Consider the following 16,728-nt stretch of genomic DNA (forward strand, 5'->3'; position numbering starts at 1 on the left):
GAATAATGACCTCCTGATTGCATTTTCAGTGTCTCAAACAAATGCTATTCCATTTGTTCAATTTTTTTTTCCTTGACAGAATGATTGCTAATTTTGTTGGGTATGACTATAATATTATGTAACTTTTCAAAAAAAGTTCTCTTTTTTGAATTCCTAGAGATACATTCTGAAGTATTTATGAAACACTGATGTTTGGTATTTACTTTAAGATATTTTAGGGGGAGGGACTTGGGTTGTAACTCAGTGATAGAGCACTCGCCTAGCACAGGTGAGGAACGGGATTCAATCCTCAGAACCACATACAAACAAATAAATAAAGTTTAAAAAATATTTTAGGGGGAAAATGAAAGTGGAAAAAAAAGATGAAAGAAAAACAAAGAAGTTGGTTGTTGGAGCCAGATGATGAATAGGGACTTAAATTAGTCTATTTTTGTATTTATATTTTTCCATAACAAAATAAATGTTTTTTAAAGGATCAGGCTGCAGAAAAGTGTGTTTATGAACTTACTTGTGTAAAAACAAAGTTTATAAATGGGTGTGTGTGTATATATAAACACACAAGTATATTTGAGGATGTCTAGAAGGCACACCCTAAACTATCAACAGTTATTTTGGGTATTATGAAGACTAGAAAACTTTGTATTTTTATATTCCTAGTCTTTTTTTTTAAGTTGTAGATGGATACAATACCTTTATTTTATTTACTTTTTATGTGGTGCTGAAAATCTAACCCAGTGCCTCCTAGATACTAGGCTAGCACTCCACCACTGAGCTATAACCCTAGCCCTTGCTATTCTGTTTGAAAGTATTATAATCAACAAGAATTACTTTTTTTTTTTTTTGGTACTGGGGATTGAACCCAGGGCACTCAACCACTGAGCCACATCCCCAGCCCTATTTTGTATTTTATTTAGAGACAGGGTCTCACTGAGTTGCTTAGCACCTTGCCATTGCTGAGGCTGGCTTTGAACTCTTGATCATTCTGCCTCAGACTCCCTAGCTGCTGGGATTATAGGCATATACCACTACACCCAGCACATCAGTATTACTTTTATATATATATATATTTTTTTTAAAGGAGGGGGGATAGGGATATAACTCAGTGGTAAAGCACGCATGGCAAGTGACCCTAGGGACACTTTACCACTGAGCTAAATCCCCAGTCCATTTATTTTGACATTTTAACATTTTGAGACAGGGTCTTGCTAAGTTAATGAGGCTAGCCATGAACTTGTGATACTCCTGCCTCAACCTCCCAACGAGCTGTGTTATAGCTATATGCCATCTGAACCACTTTCTAGATTTTTGTTTTGGTACTGGGAATTGAACCCAGGGTCGCTTAACTATTGAGCTGGGTAGTTATGTTTTATTTTGAGACAGTCTTGCTAAGTCCTTTGGGCCTTGCTAAGTTGCTGAAGCTATTCCTGGCCCTTTTTATTTTGAGACAAGGTCTCATTAAGTTGCTTAGGGTCTCACTAAGCCACTGAGGTTGGTCTCAAAATTGTGATTCTCCTGCCTCAACCTTCTGAGTTGCTGGGATTACAAATGTGTGCCACTGCACCCAGTTATAATAACTTTTAAAAAAGAAAAATGTATGCCTGGCACGGTGGCACATGCCTGTAATCCCAATGGCTCTGGAGGATGAGACAGGAGGATCGCGAGTTCAAAGTCAGTCTCAGCAAAAAGCGAGGCACTAAACAATTCAGTGTTTCATTCTAATTCTGTCTCTAAATAAAATACAAAAAACAGGCCTGGGGATGTGGCTCAGTGGCCAAGTGCTCCTGAGTTCAACCCCCGGAAGAACACTTCAACGAAAAAAAAAAAAAAAAAGATAGAATGTATGTATGATACTGCATTTGTTACAAGAATAAATATAAATATTAGCAATTATCTTTTAAAATGAGGAAGAATATACCAAGCTAGTGATGTGACTATATGTTGATAGGGGCTTGGCAGAAATGACTCAGTTTTCCCACCCCAAAAAGCTTTGCGTTCAAGTCCTAACTTTACTACTGACTGGCCATTGGCCTGGGTAAATTATTGATAACTTGAATTTCTTTTTTCCTTTGAGAAGTTAGGGCATCATACCACCTACTGCACTACTGAGGCGCGCACATCAAGATAACAAGAGTGACCTGGAGGGCATACCAAAGTGGGAGGAGGCTGTTGCTATTGGAGGTACATAGGCATACCATTTACCCTGGTTCCCCCTCCAAATACTCTCTGGACCCAAGGTTCTGCCTAGTCTATACTCCTACACAGAGGCATAAGGGAAAATCCTGGGTCAAGATAGGTGTTGGGGTGGGACCAATCAGGAGACACTCACTGGTAAGCTCAGAGTTTGCAGGGTGTGGCAGCCTTGCAGCAGGCCAGGTATTGAGATAGGCTTGTATGTCCCAACTCCAGTCAGATCACATCACTCTCATTCTAATTCTTAGTAGACTGATACCATGGTTCCTTTCCCTAGGACCTAGAGCTTCATCCTAGCAAGTATTGAAATATTTAGTGAATGGGCACAGGCATGCATGATTGGCTTTGGTCATCTGCCAGGTGAGCTGCTCACAACCCTCTTTGCAGTATATCCTGGGCTCCAGAGGTACACACCCATCTTAGGAGCCTCCTCTCTTTACCTCCTCCCTAACTTTATCCACAGGAACCCCACACCAATGTGGCAAAGCACAGATAAGTAGCTTTCCCTGGTGACTATCTAATGAGCATCTACAGAACAAAAGAATGTGGCCACAGCCTCATGGGCTCTGCAGGACTAGGAAAGTGGTCCAGAGAATAGAGGACCCTGGTTGGCTTAGGAACGAGACAGAATAAAAAGGAAATAGATCTTGAGCATACCTAAGATTCCCTCTTGCTACAACTCTCCTGGCCCTATAGGGCCTATAGACTTTGACCTGACCACATCACAACTTTATTGTAACTATTTTTGTGTTCCTGTACTTTTTTAGAGGGGTGGGAAACAGGATTCTGTTTCTCAAGATGGTCTGTGGATGGTTTCTCAAGTGATCTTCCTGCCTCAGTTTTCCAAGGATCTGAGGCTACAGGCATGTGCCATCATACCTGGCCCTTCTTCGCTCTAGATTTGAACCACTTTCTAGATTTTTGTTTTGGTACTGGGAATTGAATCCAGGGTCGCTTAACCACTGAGCTATGTGGTTATGTTTTATTTTGAGTTAGTCTGGCCAAGTCCTTTGGGCCTTACTAAGTTGCTGAAGCTAGTCTTGAATTTGCAATTCTCTTGCCTCAGCCCCCTGAGTTGCTGGGATTGCAGGCATGTGCCCCTACACCTGGCTGTACTTACTAGTTTTTTTAAATCATATTAACATCTCTCATTACTTCTGATCTTCATCCCATTTTATAGATAAGGACATCAGGCCAGGGCGGCTGGAAGACTTGCCTAAGGGTGGGTCACCATACAGTGCCAAATTCAGGCTTCCTAACACAACATGAGCACTCTTTTTTACTCATATTATTCAAATAGCATGCAGCTTTACAAAGCTAAATACCCAGTCTTTGTTTTCCCTCAAATTCATTTTACAATGCTGTAAATTCTGTGCTTTGAAATAAATACAGAGCAAATTTATCACTCATTCATTTATGCAATCAACAGTTCTCTACTGACAACATTATTTCAGGTCTGATGCTACCAACTGTGAAGGAGTCACAAAGAAGAGCAAGAACAAGTTGAGTCTGGCATCGGAGCTAGAAAAGACATATGGAGCCAAGTACAGTGACTCAAACAAGTAATCCCAGTGGCTCAGGAGGCTGAGGCAGGAGGATCACAAGTTCAAGCCAGTCTTGTCAATTCAGCAAGGCTCTAAGCAACTTAAGCGGAAGCCTATCTCAAAATAAAAAGGGCTGGGGATGTAGTTCAGTTGTAAAGTGCCCCTGGTTCGAATCCCAATATAAAAAAGAAGAAGAAGATATAAGAATTCTAACAAGGGGCTCCATTAAACTCACCTTCCTTTCCCCACCACCATTTTTCCTAAAGAGGTCCTTCCCTCCATAGGGAATCTGGCTCTCAGACTCTCAGTGATTTGAATAGGATATGGATCAAGCCTAAGAATCTATTACTTTATAAATGTATCCCTCCCTCCACCCTAGATAATTCTCTGAAGAACAGTTTTTGGAAATCCAGCTCTAGAAGAAATGGACTCTACCAAAAGCAGAGCATACCAGCACAGCACAATGTTTGAGAGGGACAATAACCTCAGGTCCCAACCTTCAGAATATACAACACCTGCTACAATCCACAGGGACTGCAGAAAGGTCAGGAAAACTTGGGGTGGAGGACAAGTCTACTAAGATTTCAGACCAGTCAGCACTTGATCGATCCAGGACACAGCTGTTCGTTTAAGAAACAAGATCACACTTAGTTTTGTAAAACATTCCTCAATTTGAGACATTCTGAGAGATAAATGTGGTGTTGGACTGAAAGCCAATTTATAATACTTAATGATCCCTTAGGAGTGCAGAGCCTGTATTTGACTGACTCACTCCTATTACCTTTCCAGAGCTGGCCTTTGGTCCACTTGCCCTGGTCTACCTCACAGGAACTGAACAAGTGAGAATGCAAGAGTTGAACATCCCTGCAGGAACCAAGGAACTTGACCTTATGAGGAAATCTCTTTGTAACATTCTTGTGTTCAATTTTCAGGTTCTAGAGAACTGTAAGAATTCATTCTCTGCCTTTTCTGCCCTCTTTTAACTCTTAAGAATTCCTAGACCAAGGTGTACAGAGGCACCTAGCAATGTTATTCTTAGTTATGAAGATTACAAATTTGGGTGATAAATGACTCTGGCAGGTTTCATTCCTGTAAGTATATGCTTCTTCATAGGGAAGCTTTTTGCCAGGAATCTTGAACCTGTCTGTGCTGCTTATTAGGTTGCTGTTAGACCATATGTAGAGATGAGATGTGCATTCCAAGAATGTCTACATCATACTCACAGAAGGTTAGAGTGAAGAATTGAGTAAGTTAATTGGAACTTAGAACACACAGAAAACAGCTCTAAAATTTGAGAATCTAAATGGCGGTTAGACCACTAAGCTAGCCCTCTATGACTTGGCCTTCAAGTACAGGACCAAGGACATGAATGGCCTTTCAGGTCCAGAAGAATTGGCTTCTTTCCTTGGAGATGCACTGGTCCTATTCTCTGGAACCCTGTAAAAAGCTATAATGGGATTATGACCACTACTGACACAAACTTTTAAGGGTCATCCAGAAGGCTGCCTTTTGTCATTCCAATGTCTTAAATGCTCCTTGACTTTAGTGGACTTGTCTTTTTTTTTTTTTTTTTTGTTTTTTAAATACCTTTATTTTTATTTATTTATTTTTATGTGGTGCTGAGGATCGAACCCAGTGCCTCATGCATGCTAGGCGAGCGCTCTACCGCTGAGCCACCACCCCAGCCCTGGACTTGTCTTTATAAAAACTAGCATGGCATAGAGGATTCAGATGGCTTGGAGTTCAAACCTCAGATCTTCCACATATTCTGACTTCAGACAATTTATTTTCTCTCTGAGCCTTTGGTCTCACTTATTTGTGAAAACAGGGCCATTACCTTCCTCACAAGACAGTTGTGCAAATTAAAGACAAAACAAGAGGCCAATTTCCAGACATGCAGTGAAGTGCTTAAAAAATGTTAATCCCCCTCCCTAACGAGATCTCCCTCTCTCAGTTCACTGAACAATACTGCTTCCTTATATTCCCCCACAGACCTAAGCAATCAGCTGCGACTTGGTTATTTTGCTGAATGAGTTACAACTTCCCTTTCTGAATGAGCATTATTCCTTGAAGGCAGATTAGATGAGATGTCAGAACTGTATAAATTTGTGCTGAGAGGAAATCTAGAATAGGGCATAATTAGTTTGATCCAGAGAAGCCAGACTTTGCACTAAAATGTTAAAATCAGGGGCACTTGTTATATTTCTTGTCATTACCAATAACATCAACTAACCTACTTAGCTAGGCTCTTTAGTGAATTATGTCATTTCATCTTTACAGCTTGCCTTGAGGCAAACATTACTGTAACACTGTTAGCATCCCCTGTATGTTAAATTAAGGCTCAGACTAGTTAGGTCACTTGCCCAATGACAACGGAGCCAGTCACAGACAAAGCTTCCCAACCCCAAGCCAATGTGCTTAATAGATGGGACCTTAGGGATCTGTTATTGTGTTTCCTCATGCCTTGTCCCAGCTTCCAAGTGCTTTAGTCAGCACAGGGTCAGGCAGTTCAGGAGCACCTCATCAATGTATACTGTACTATCAGATCTAACACCTAAGAAAGAACACTTAGGAATGTACAACTCAATACAAATCAATCTAGCCAACCAAAGTTATGGAAAATCAGTATTCTACAAGAAAAACATTCTTCAGTGGGGTTTTCTTTCCCCCAGACTAGAAATGTACATGTAACTGCATCAATACTTTTTTTTTAAAGTATTAGTCCAAACTCATAAACAAATGGGGCGGGGGGGAGTCAGAAATTTGCAATGAGAAAACAATTCAGGTATTATTCCAAAATTAGGACCCACTGTATATTAAAGAATAACACTACTTACACAGAGGATTAATTATGCAGTGAACTGTTTATTGTACACTCTAGAAAGCATGTCCTAGGGCCAACAGCACAATACCCCTGGGAGCAGCCATTTGATAAAATGTATGTGAATGAATGGTAGAAATTTGCCAATTTCAACTCAAACCAATATACCTGGGGGAAATACTGTACTAAGAAAAGACAGATCCCAACTGAGTACTGGATTTCTAGTAAACACAGTGAAAGGAGCAATATGGAGGTAGAAGACTTGGCCTGAGACCCAGCTTTGCCACTTGCCAAGCCAGTGTCCTTCATGTGCCAATAGTGTAACTGTGCCTGCCCTTCTTTTTTTCCCCTTTTTGGTACCCTTTCCTAGCCCCCTTGCCCCTCCCCATTCCTCCCTCACCTTTGCCCAATCCAAAGTTCCTCTACCCATCCCTTGCCCCCTCCATCATGGATTAGCAACCACTCATTAGAGAAAACATTTGGACTTCGTTTTGGGGGGGGACTGGCTTACTTTGCTTAGCATGATATTCTCCAACTCCATCCATTTACCAGAAAATTTTATTCTCTTTTAATGTGAGTAATATTCCATTGTGAATATATATCAGTTTCTCTATCCATTCATCTATAGAAGAGCATCTAGGTTGGTTACACAGTTTAGCAATTGTGAATTGTGCTGCTATAAATATTGATGTGACTGCATCATTATATTATGCTATTTTTAAATCCTTTGGGTATAAACTGAGGAATGGGATAGCTGAGTCAAATGGTGGTTCCATCCCAAGTTATTTAAGGAATCTCCATATTACTTTCCAGATTGATTGCATCAATTTGCAGTCCCACCAGCAATGTGTAAGTGTGCCTTTTCCCCCACATCCTCATCAACACTTATTGTTGCTTGTATTCTTTTTTTTAAAAGAGAGAGAGAGAAGAGAGAGAGAGAATTTTTTAATATTTATTTTTCAGTTTTCAGCAGACACAACATCTTTATTTTATTTTTATGTGGTGCTAAGGATCGAACCCAGCGCCCTGCGCATGCTAGGCAAGCGCATTACCGCTTGAGCCACACCCCCAGCCCTGTAGCTTGTATTCTTAATAACTGTCATTCTAACTAGAGTGAGATGAAATCTTAGAGTAGTTTTGATTTCCTCAGCCCACTTTTAGATTTTTTTTTTAGTTTGAAACAGGGTTTTGCTAATTTGCTTAGGGCCTTGCTAAATTGCCTCCCAAACTGCTGGGATTATAGGCATGAGCCACCATGCCTGGCTTGCCTTTCTTTTGTTATAAGAAAAGTTTATGGGGATGGGGATGTGGCTCAAGTGGTAGCGTGCTCACCTAGCATGCGTGAGGCACTGGGTTCGATTCTCAGTACCACATGGAAGTGAAATAAAGATATTGTGTCCATCTAAAACTAAAAAATAAATATTTTTTTAAAAAAGAAAAGTTTATGAATAAGAGTTTTTTTTGTTTTCATTAAGTCATTGAAACCTCATTGATTGATTTTATAAAATCTCACAAATGTTTACAAAATATCATTAATTCAATTTTTTTACTTGTAGATGGACATAATACCTTTATTTAATTTATTTTTATTTGGTGCTGAGGATCAAACCTCACACATACAAGACAAGTGCTCTACTACTGAACTATAACTCTAGCCCTCATTAATTCAAATTTTAACCAAGATTGAGCTTGGTTATTACTCTAAAATACTCTGAAGGCCAAATATTAAAAAAAAAAGTTTAAGTTAATAAAGTTTAACTAATTAGGGAAAAAACTTTCTGAGAGTTTAATAACACCCAGTAAATATTGACAAAACAATGATTTCACTTTTCTTTTCAACAGGAAGTCCTAAAGAGGACTGACTGTGGTTAAAAATAATACAAACAAAATGACACTATTCTGAATAATCTATAATATCAACTTTCACAAATCAGGCTGTGTCTTCCATTAATGGCCACTGCCATTAACTGTGTTTATTGCCAGTGCAGTTTGACAAACATTTAGAGAATGCCAACTACTAGGATCAATGATAAAAACAAAGCAGACAAGATTCTGCTTCTTGACTTCAAGGAGTCTAGAGTCAAGTCAGAATTTAATTGTAAAAAGCTTCTTATTCTGTAATGTGCCTTGGCAAAGATGATAGTGCTAAGAAAAGAAACTTTTCTGGGCTTTGGCCAGGATCCAATCTCATATCCAGAAAAGTCCATCTTTAAAAACACCACTATTGCTTACATCACAAGGTATTTCTGAAAAGTACCTATGATAATAGATATTGAACTGTTGGAAGTTATAGAGACTACCATGGGGGCTGGGGATGTGGCTCAAGCAGTAGCATGCTCGCCTGGCATGTGTGCAGCCTGGGTTCGATCCTCAGCACCACATACAAAAACAAAAGATGTTGTGTCCGCCAAAAACTAAAAAATAAATATTAAAAAAAAATTCTCTCTCAAAAAAAAAGATACTACCATGGGAATTAACCTGATGACTAGGCCCAGAGTAGAATGGCCAACTAGTCACTACGGCCATTTCCACAGGAGGGACCACTCAAATACTGTGTTCCCATTGACCTATGCAATGAAGACCCACTTCTGTAGAGTTGAAAAATAAAGACGTGGGGTTACAATAACTGGACAACAATTAAGGTCACCACTGAGAATCCGCTTGGTCCTAATTTATAATCCACATTTCTAGCAATGATTTCATCCATATGACACCAAAGGTAAATCTAACAAAAGAAAAAACAAACAAATTGGTTTTTATGAAAACTTAAAAATTCTATGCACCAAGACAGAGTAAAATGGCAACACACAAAAAGGAGAAAAATTTGTGGATCATATATCTGATAAAGGACTAACTTCCAGAACATACTAACTTCCAGAACTAAATCCTAAAACTCAACAACAAAAACAATCCAATTAAAAAATGGACAAAGGATATGAATAGATATTTTTCCAAAGAAGATATATAAACAGCCAATAAGCACATGAACAAGTACTCATTATCATGAATCATTAGGGAAATGAAAATCAAAACTACAAGACATCACCTTATCACATTAGGATGGCTACTATAAAATAAACAAAAGAAAGCAAGTATTGGCGAGAATATGGAGAAAGAGAACACTTACACACTGGCTGCTGGTGGGAATGTAAGATGGTGCACCTGCTGCAGAAAATAATATGGAAATTCCTTAAAAAATTAAAAACACGACAGGCATAGTGATGAATGACTTTAATCCCAGCTACTTGTGAGGCTGAGGCCGGAGGATCATAACTTCAAGCCCTGCCTTGGCAAATAAATGAGATCCTGTTTCAAAATAAAAACTAAAGAACTGGTGATGTAGTTCAATGGTAGAATGCCCCTGGGTTCAATCTCCAGTATTACCAAAAAATTAAAAATAAAAAAAAAATTACCATATGATAATTCCATTTCTGGGTATGTATCTGAAAAAAAGAACTGAAAGCATGGTCTCAAATATCTATTTGTTTATAGCAGCAATATTCACAATAGCTACAACATGGAAACATTACCAGATAAATAAATAACCAAAATGTGGTATGTACATATAATGGAACACAACCAGCCTTTAAAAGGAAGAAAATTCTGACATATACAATATGGATGAACCTTGACTGAGGACAGTATGTTGAATGAAACAAGTCAATCACAATAGACAAATACTACATAATTCCACTTATAGGAGGTATTTAAGGGTTGTCAGAATCAGACACATTCAAGCGCAGTGGCACAAGCCTGTAATCCTAGTGTCTCGGGAGGCTGAGGTAGGAGGATCAGATTGCAAGTTCAAAGACAGCCTCACCAATTTAGCAAGGCCTTTTTTTTTTTTTTTTAAGAGAGAGTGAGAGAGGAGAGAGAGAGAGAGAGAATTTTTAATATTTATTTTTTAGTTTTCGGCGGACACAACATCTTTGTTTGTATGTGGTGCTGAGGATTGAACCCGGGCCGCACGCATGCCAGGCGAGCGCGCGCTTGAGCCACATCCCCAGCCCCTAGCAAGGCCTTAATATGGTTGCCAATAGGCAAGGGGAGGAGGGAAAAGAGAGTTATTGTTTAGTGGGTAGTGAGTTTTGGGTTGGCAAAATGAAAACAGTCTGGAGACACATAATGGTAATGTTTCCATAACAATATGAAAGTACTCAAAACCACTAACCTGAAAAAATCATTAAGATGGTAATTTTTTTCTTCTTTTGGTGCTAGAATTTGAACACAGGGACACTTTCTTTACTATTGAGCTACATTCCCAGGCCTTTTTATTTTTTGTTTTGAGACACAGTCTTGCTAAATTGCTGAGGCTGGACTTGAACTTGTGATCCTCCTGCCTCAGCCTCAGTTGCTGGGATGACAGGCATGGGCCACTATAGCCATCTTAAAATGATAAAAGAACTGGAGATGTAGCTCAGCAGTAAAGCTCCTCAGTATGGGGGTGGGGGGGATAGTTAACAGTGAATACCTCTAGGCCAGTTACTCTGGAAAACACGGCAGGATGATCATTTGAAACCCAGCAGTATGAGACCAACGTGGGCAACACAGTAAGACTCCATTCTTTGGGGAAAAAAATTACTATGTACAATGAATAGAATAAGGGATGTTTGAGGTGGGGAGAGGGAGGTTTTTAGTATTTTCCAAAATATCTAAAATAAGAATATATTATTTTCACAATTTAAATTACTGAAGTGTTTCTTTTAAAGTACATCTCCAGGATGATCTGATTAAGCCAAATACTATGGGGTCAAGAGAAGCCCAGTTGCACTAAAACTTCTGTAGTTATGAGCAGCTGTCCGTGACAAACCACCAGACTCCTCTACTCGCTACTGATAATGAGGCAAACACCAGAGTAGCTCCCAAATGGAAGGATCCCCAAGTGGTTTTATTACATCCCAGATGATGCTGTAGTTTCTGGACACAAGTAGTATTCCTTTCATTTGACTACAGGCACCCAACTCTGCATGATCAGCAGTGGTTGGGGTTGTGCCAAGCTCCACATGATCAGCAGTCTCAGACAGACAACTTACTCTGTACTTCAGCATGTCCAAATCCAACCACATTCAGCTCAGAGAGAGCTACTAGTATTGCATCAGATTCTGCCATTCAGCTCACTCTGAGTTAGTTACTTCAAGCAGCTTCAAGGGATTTGCAAACTCTATTTATAATAGAAATTGTATATAATGACAAATAACCCAATTAAGAAATGGGCAAAGGATTTAAATAGACTTCTCCAAATAAAATATACAGATGCCAATAAACACATGAAAACATTTAACATCATCAGTCATTAGGGAAACACAAATTAAAAAACACTTCATACCCACTAGGATGGATATATATATATTTTTTCAAATATTTATTTTTCAGTTTTCGGCGGACATAACATCTTTGTTTGTATGTGGTGCTGAGGATTGAACCCGGGCCGCACGCATGCCAGGTGAGCGAGCTACCCCTTGAGCCACATCCCCAGCCCTGGATATATTTTTTTTAATGGGCAATAATAAGTGTTGAGGATGTAGAGAAATTGGAATTCTCATATATTATTAGTAGGAACATAAAACAGGACATCCACTATAGAAAATAGCTTGGCAGTTTCTCAAAAAATTAAACACAGTGTTGTCATATGACCCATCAATTTTCATTTCTAGGTATTTATCTAAGAGAACTGAAAATACGATCAAACAAAAACCTGCACACAAATGTTATAGCAGCATTATTCATAAATACCAAAAGATAGAAAAATCTGTGTCAGTAAACTAATGAACAAACTTATGGATAAACAAATTGTGTTATACCCCTAGTGGAATATTACTGAGTAATAAAAAGGAATGATATACTATTACATGCTATCACATTGATGAACCTTGAAAATATGCTTATGAAAATGCCAGACACAAAAGGCCGCATACTGTATGATCCTAGTTATATTAAATGTTCAGAATAGACAATTCAGAGACAAAAAGGAGATTAGTGGTTGCCAGGAGATGGGAAGAGGGGAGAATAGAGTGACTGCTTACATATAGCGGTGATGACTGTACAACTTTGTGAATATACTAAAAAGCACTAAATTACACACTTTAAAGTGGTGAATTTTCTGGTATGTGAATTACATATAAAAAAAGTTTGAAAGACATTCTACAAAATATTAGGCCAGTCCTATTTAAAAGTTTCAGTCTTGAAGGACAGACTGAGGAATTGCCCCAGACTGGAGACTTGATAACTCAATGTTATCCAAGAGCTCAGATTGGATCCTGGGACAGAAAAAAGAATTGGACAAATGACAAAATTTTAATAAAATGTATAGATTAGAGCCAGGCATCTGCAACTTGGGAGACTGAGGCAAATTTAGTGAGAAACTACCTGAAAATAAAAAATAAAGCCAGGTGCGGTGGTGCCCACCTGTAATCCCAGTGACTCAGGAGGCTGGGGCACGAGGATTGTGAGTTCAAAGCCAGCCTAAGCAACTTGGGAGGCCCTAAGCAACTCAGTGAGACCCTGTCTCTAAATAAAATACTTAAAAAGGGCTGGAGATGTGGCTCAGTGGTTCAGTGCCCCTTGATTCAATCCCTCATACCAAAAATAAATAAATAATAAAAATAAATAGCTCAGCAACAACAGTGGTAAAGCACCTGAGTTCAATACCAGGTACCACCACCCCCCGAAAAAGTCTATAGTTAGTAGGTTTTAATCAATATTAAGTTTTTTGCTTAGATAATTTTAATATACTTATGTAAAGTGTTAATATTAGGAGAAGTTAGATGGAGGGTATGCAGTAAGTCTGTGAATTATTTTGCAGCCTAAAATAATTTTAAAATAAAAAATTTTTTTAAATGTACAAGATACAGGTCAGAAGCTGGCAGATTTTTTTTTTTTTTAATGTAAAGGGCCATATAGTAAATACTTTAGACTTTGTGGACCTTACAGTCATTGTGTTAACTACTGCAGTTACAGAATTAAAGCAGCCAAACACAATATGCAAATAAATGAGTGTGGCTGAAATTGAACACTGAAATTTGTCTTTTTTTAGTTGTACTTGGACATTTATTTATTTATTTTTTATGTGGTGCTGAGGATAGAACCCAGTGCCTCACACTTGCTAGATAAGCAATCTATCACTGAGCCACAACCCTAGCCCCTGAAATTTGATTTTCCTATCATGAAATATTATTGTTCTTTTTGATTTATTCCCCATTTAAAAATGTAAGAGCCATTCTTAGCTCACAGGGCAGGCAAAAAGAAGTGGTAGAGCTAGATTTTTGCCAATTTGTGCTTCAATTAAAAAAAAAATTAGCCAACTGCCTTGCCTTCAAAATCTACTGACTTTCTCTATACATCTTGTGTTAACTGAAGTTTTTTAAAAATATTTTTTAGGGCTGGGGATGTGGCTCAAGCAGTAGCGCACTCACCTGGCATGTGTGCGGCCCGGGTTCAATCCTCAGCACCACATACAAAAAAAAAAAAAACAAAAGATGTTATGTCCACCGAAAACTAAAAAATAAATATTAAAAATTCTCTCTCTCTCTCTCTAAAAAAAAATATAAATAAATAAAATAAAAATATTTTTTAGATTGGTAATATTTAAACCAGCAAATATTTAATGCTTTATTAAACTTTTTAATCAGAAAAGTGAGTGAAACTTTTATTGGCCATTTGGACACCTTCGTTCAAAGTGATGAAAAGTGTGTTATGTTGATAGGCTGTAGCAGTGGTTGTAAAGTAGCCAAAAGCCACATTCTTCATTTACTGGTCTGTGGCCTTTTACTGTGCTTTGTATCAGAGTTCTTAACAAACATAATAAATCACCTAAGTCTTAGTGTAAAAAAAAAATTCATATCAAATATACTTGGCAACACTAAATTAAACAAGTAAAACAAGTTATTAGCCTAGTTTATAAAGCACCCTTTTTTGTGATACTGGGGATTGAACCCAGGGGTGGTTTACCATTGAGCTACACTCCTAGCCCTTCTTATTTATTTATTTATTTTTGGAGACAGGGACTCACTAAGTTATGAGATTGGCCTCAAACTTTGAGATTCTCCTGCTTCAGCCTCCCAAGTAGCTGGGGATTATAGGTGTGCATCACCCTGTTGGAGCTTATATAGCCCATTCCTTTATTGCAGACTTCTCAATACCTTTAATGTGGTACTATACACTGAGAAGTTCTAAGAATAGTATGCAGCTTTCCCCAAACTTATTTTTACCATCAAACCCTTTTTTTCAGAAGCATCTCTTCAGACCAGTGGCCTTATTAAAGCACTGATTCAGGTGTTTCATTAATACCTGGAACTCCTGTAGTGATAAGTTTTAAAAACCCCAACAAATTAAGAACATTTTACCCAGCACCCTGATAACATCTGAGTAAGCATTTCACAACTTTTTTCCCCCCTTGAGAAACACAAACAAAGTTAAAAAACAGGCATAAAGTTTTGGCTAAACCAACCTTTTTTTGGAGGAGAGGGGTCTGCAGAATTGAGTGATAATTTTGAACTTCTGCTTTATAAGACAACATAATCTTAAATATTCTAACAGGTGTTGTAAAAGTGATCTACTTGGGAGTTTGGTAAAGCACAAAATAAGGAAATGTGATGTTTGATGAGAAAACTAAACACATGCTAAAGCATCATCTGTAGATTACACACAAATGAGGATGAACTGGCAAATTAATCCATCATAGAATGGGTTTTATTTGCTGTATGGAAAGCTAGCCTACAGAGTTAAAAAATCAATTCTCTCACATTTGCATACACACTGTTGGAGAAAGAAAGGATTAAAGAGGGATATATGTCCCAGAAAGAAGGTTGGACTACAAATTCAAGAGGCCCTTCATTCTGTGATATAGAGTTCACTGGTTTCTTCTGGTCACAAAGTCTTCAGAGGCATTTCCAATTTGTTCTTAGAAAATAAGCTATTAACCAATGGATGACATTCTGTTTTGTTATTCATAAACAGTTCAAGCACCTCTATCAGATGTTGGGGCATTCCAAAGTCCTTGAAAAGGATGGTGCACAACCAGGAAGATATTTCATAGATCAGGTGCTAGATGTAGGCTAGGGGGAATGAAGGTGTCAAGAAAAGAAAGTTGGAAAAAGAAATCTCACATTTTCTCTGAGGGCAGAGTCAGCACCAGAAAGATTCAAAGTAAATTACTTAGAAGCAGAGACTTTGGAATTGGGAAAGACCTTCATCTAATACTTGCATTCCTCCTTTCATAAGGAAACAATCCATCCTATCGCTAGTCACCGCTGATGATTTTTCCATTAAGTTCTTCTAGTAAGCAAAAATCTTGTCCTCCTGTAGAATCCACCTATTAAGCCTAGCTCTACTTCTTTCCACCCCAAAGACGCAGTGGAAGCTCTCTTCTCCATAACTTTTTTTTTTACCTTCAGTTTTAAAAATGTTTTTTTCCTTTCAGTGTTCTTTTTTTCTAGCCTAACTACTCCAGTTTTTTTCAGTTCCTGAACTGGCCCAAACAGCCTCAAAGCGAAGAAAAGATATCTGGTACTCATAGCAGAAAGCACTTAAGATCATTGGGCTTCAAACATCAGAAAGATTCAAAGTAAAATTATTTGAGTATTCCAAGGCGAATACTCAAATCACAGTTTCCTAGGTCCTAAACGCAGATTCCACACAAGTAGTTTGATTTTAGCCCAGCACTTCAATGCCGGCAAACGAGGAGATTTCAAAGTAGATGGTGTGAAAAACATTTTGAGAAGCACTGCCCCGCTTTACAAGTGAGGAAACTAGGCTCAGCACAGAAAAAGGATCTGGCCTGGAAAGCACAATTTGCGGTCGGTGGCGAAGTCTCGAACCCAGGTCTTTTAACTCTCACCATAAATCTGTTCAACACATTCCGCGCCCCTCGGTCTCTCTATTCGAGGTAAACTCGTTAAAAGCACCACCATATGAGAGAGGCGGTTCCGTCCAGGAGAAAAGAACGAAATCAGGGTAAGCCCTTGCCTGAAACGGAGCTCTGGGGAGCCCTTTCCTTTCTCAAGGCCTCGATTTCCCTAATCTATATTCAGGGGACGAAAGACCACAATGCCAGCCTGACTGTTCTTCTGGGGACCGAGGGCTCCGGGCAGGGCCAGGTTTGTCTCTGAGGCCCTGGGCTCAGGTGTCTCAGTACGTGAGCCCCGAAAATATCGAACCGGATTCCCGGTCCCCACC

The 16,728-nt window shown here is 38.7% G+C and overlaps 1 protein-coding gene across 2 annotated transcripts in view; it reads right to left on the reverse strand.

The window, feature by feature from the left end:
* Rnf185 (ring finger protein 185) overlaps positions 1–16,728 on the reverse strand; it is a 36,305-nt gene that overhangs the window by 19,405 nt on the left and 172 nt on the right. Inside the window, exon 2 of one of the 2 annotated variants that reach the window (XM_021719833.3) lies at positions 13,968–13,995. The exons of the other annotated variant lie outside the window; for it this stretch is intronic. The gene's annotated coding sequence lies outside the window, so the exon portion shown is untranslated. The remainder of the gene's footprint in view (positions 1–13,967; positions 13,996–16,728) is intronic. 2 annotated transcript variants of the gene reach the window in all.

The sequence above is a fragment of the Ictidomys tridecemlineatus genome, chromosome 2 (assembly GCF_052094955.1).
Source record: "Ictidomys tridecemlineatus isolate mIctTri1 chromosome 2, mIctTri1.hap1, whole genome shotgun sequence".
NCBI lineage: Eukaryota > Metazoa > Chordata > Mammalia > Rodentia > Sciuridae > Ictidomys > Ictidomys tridecemlineatus.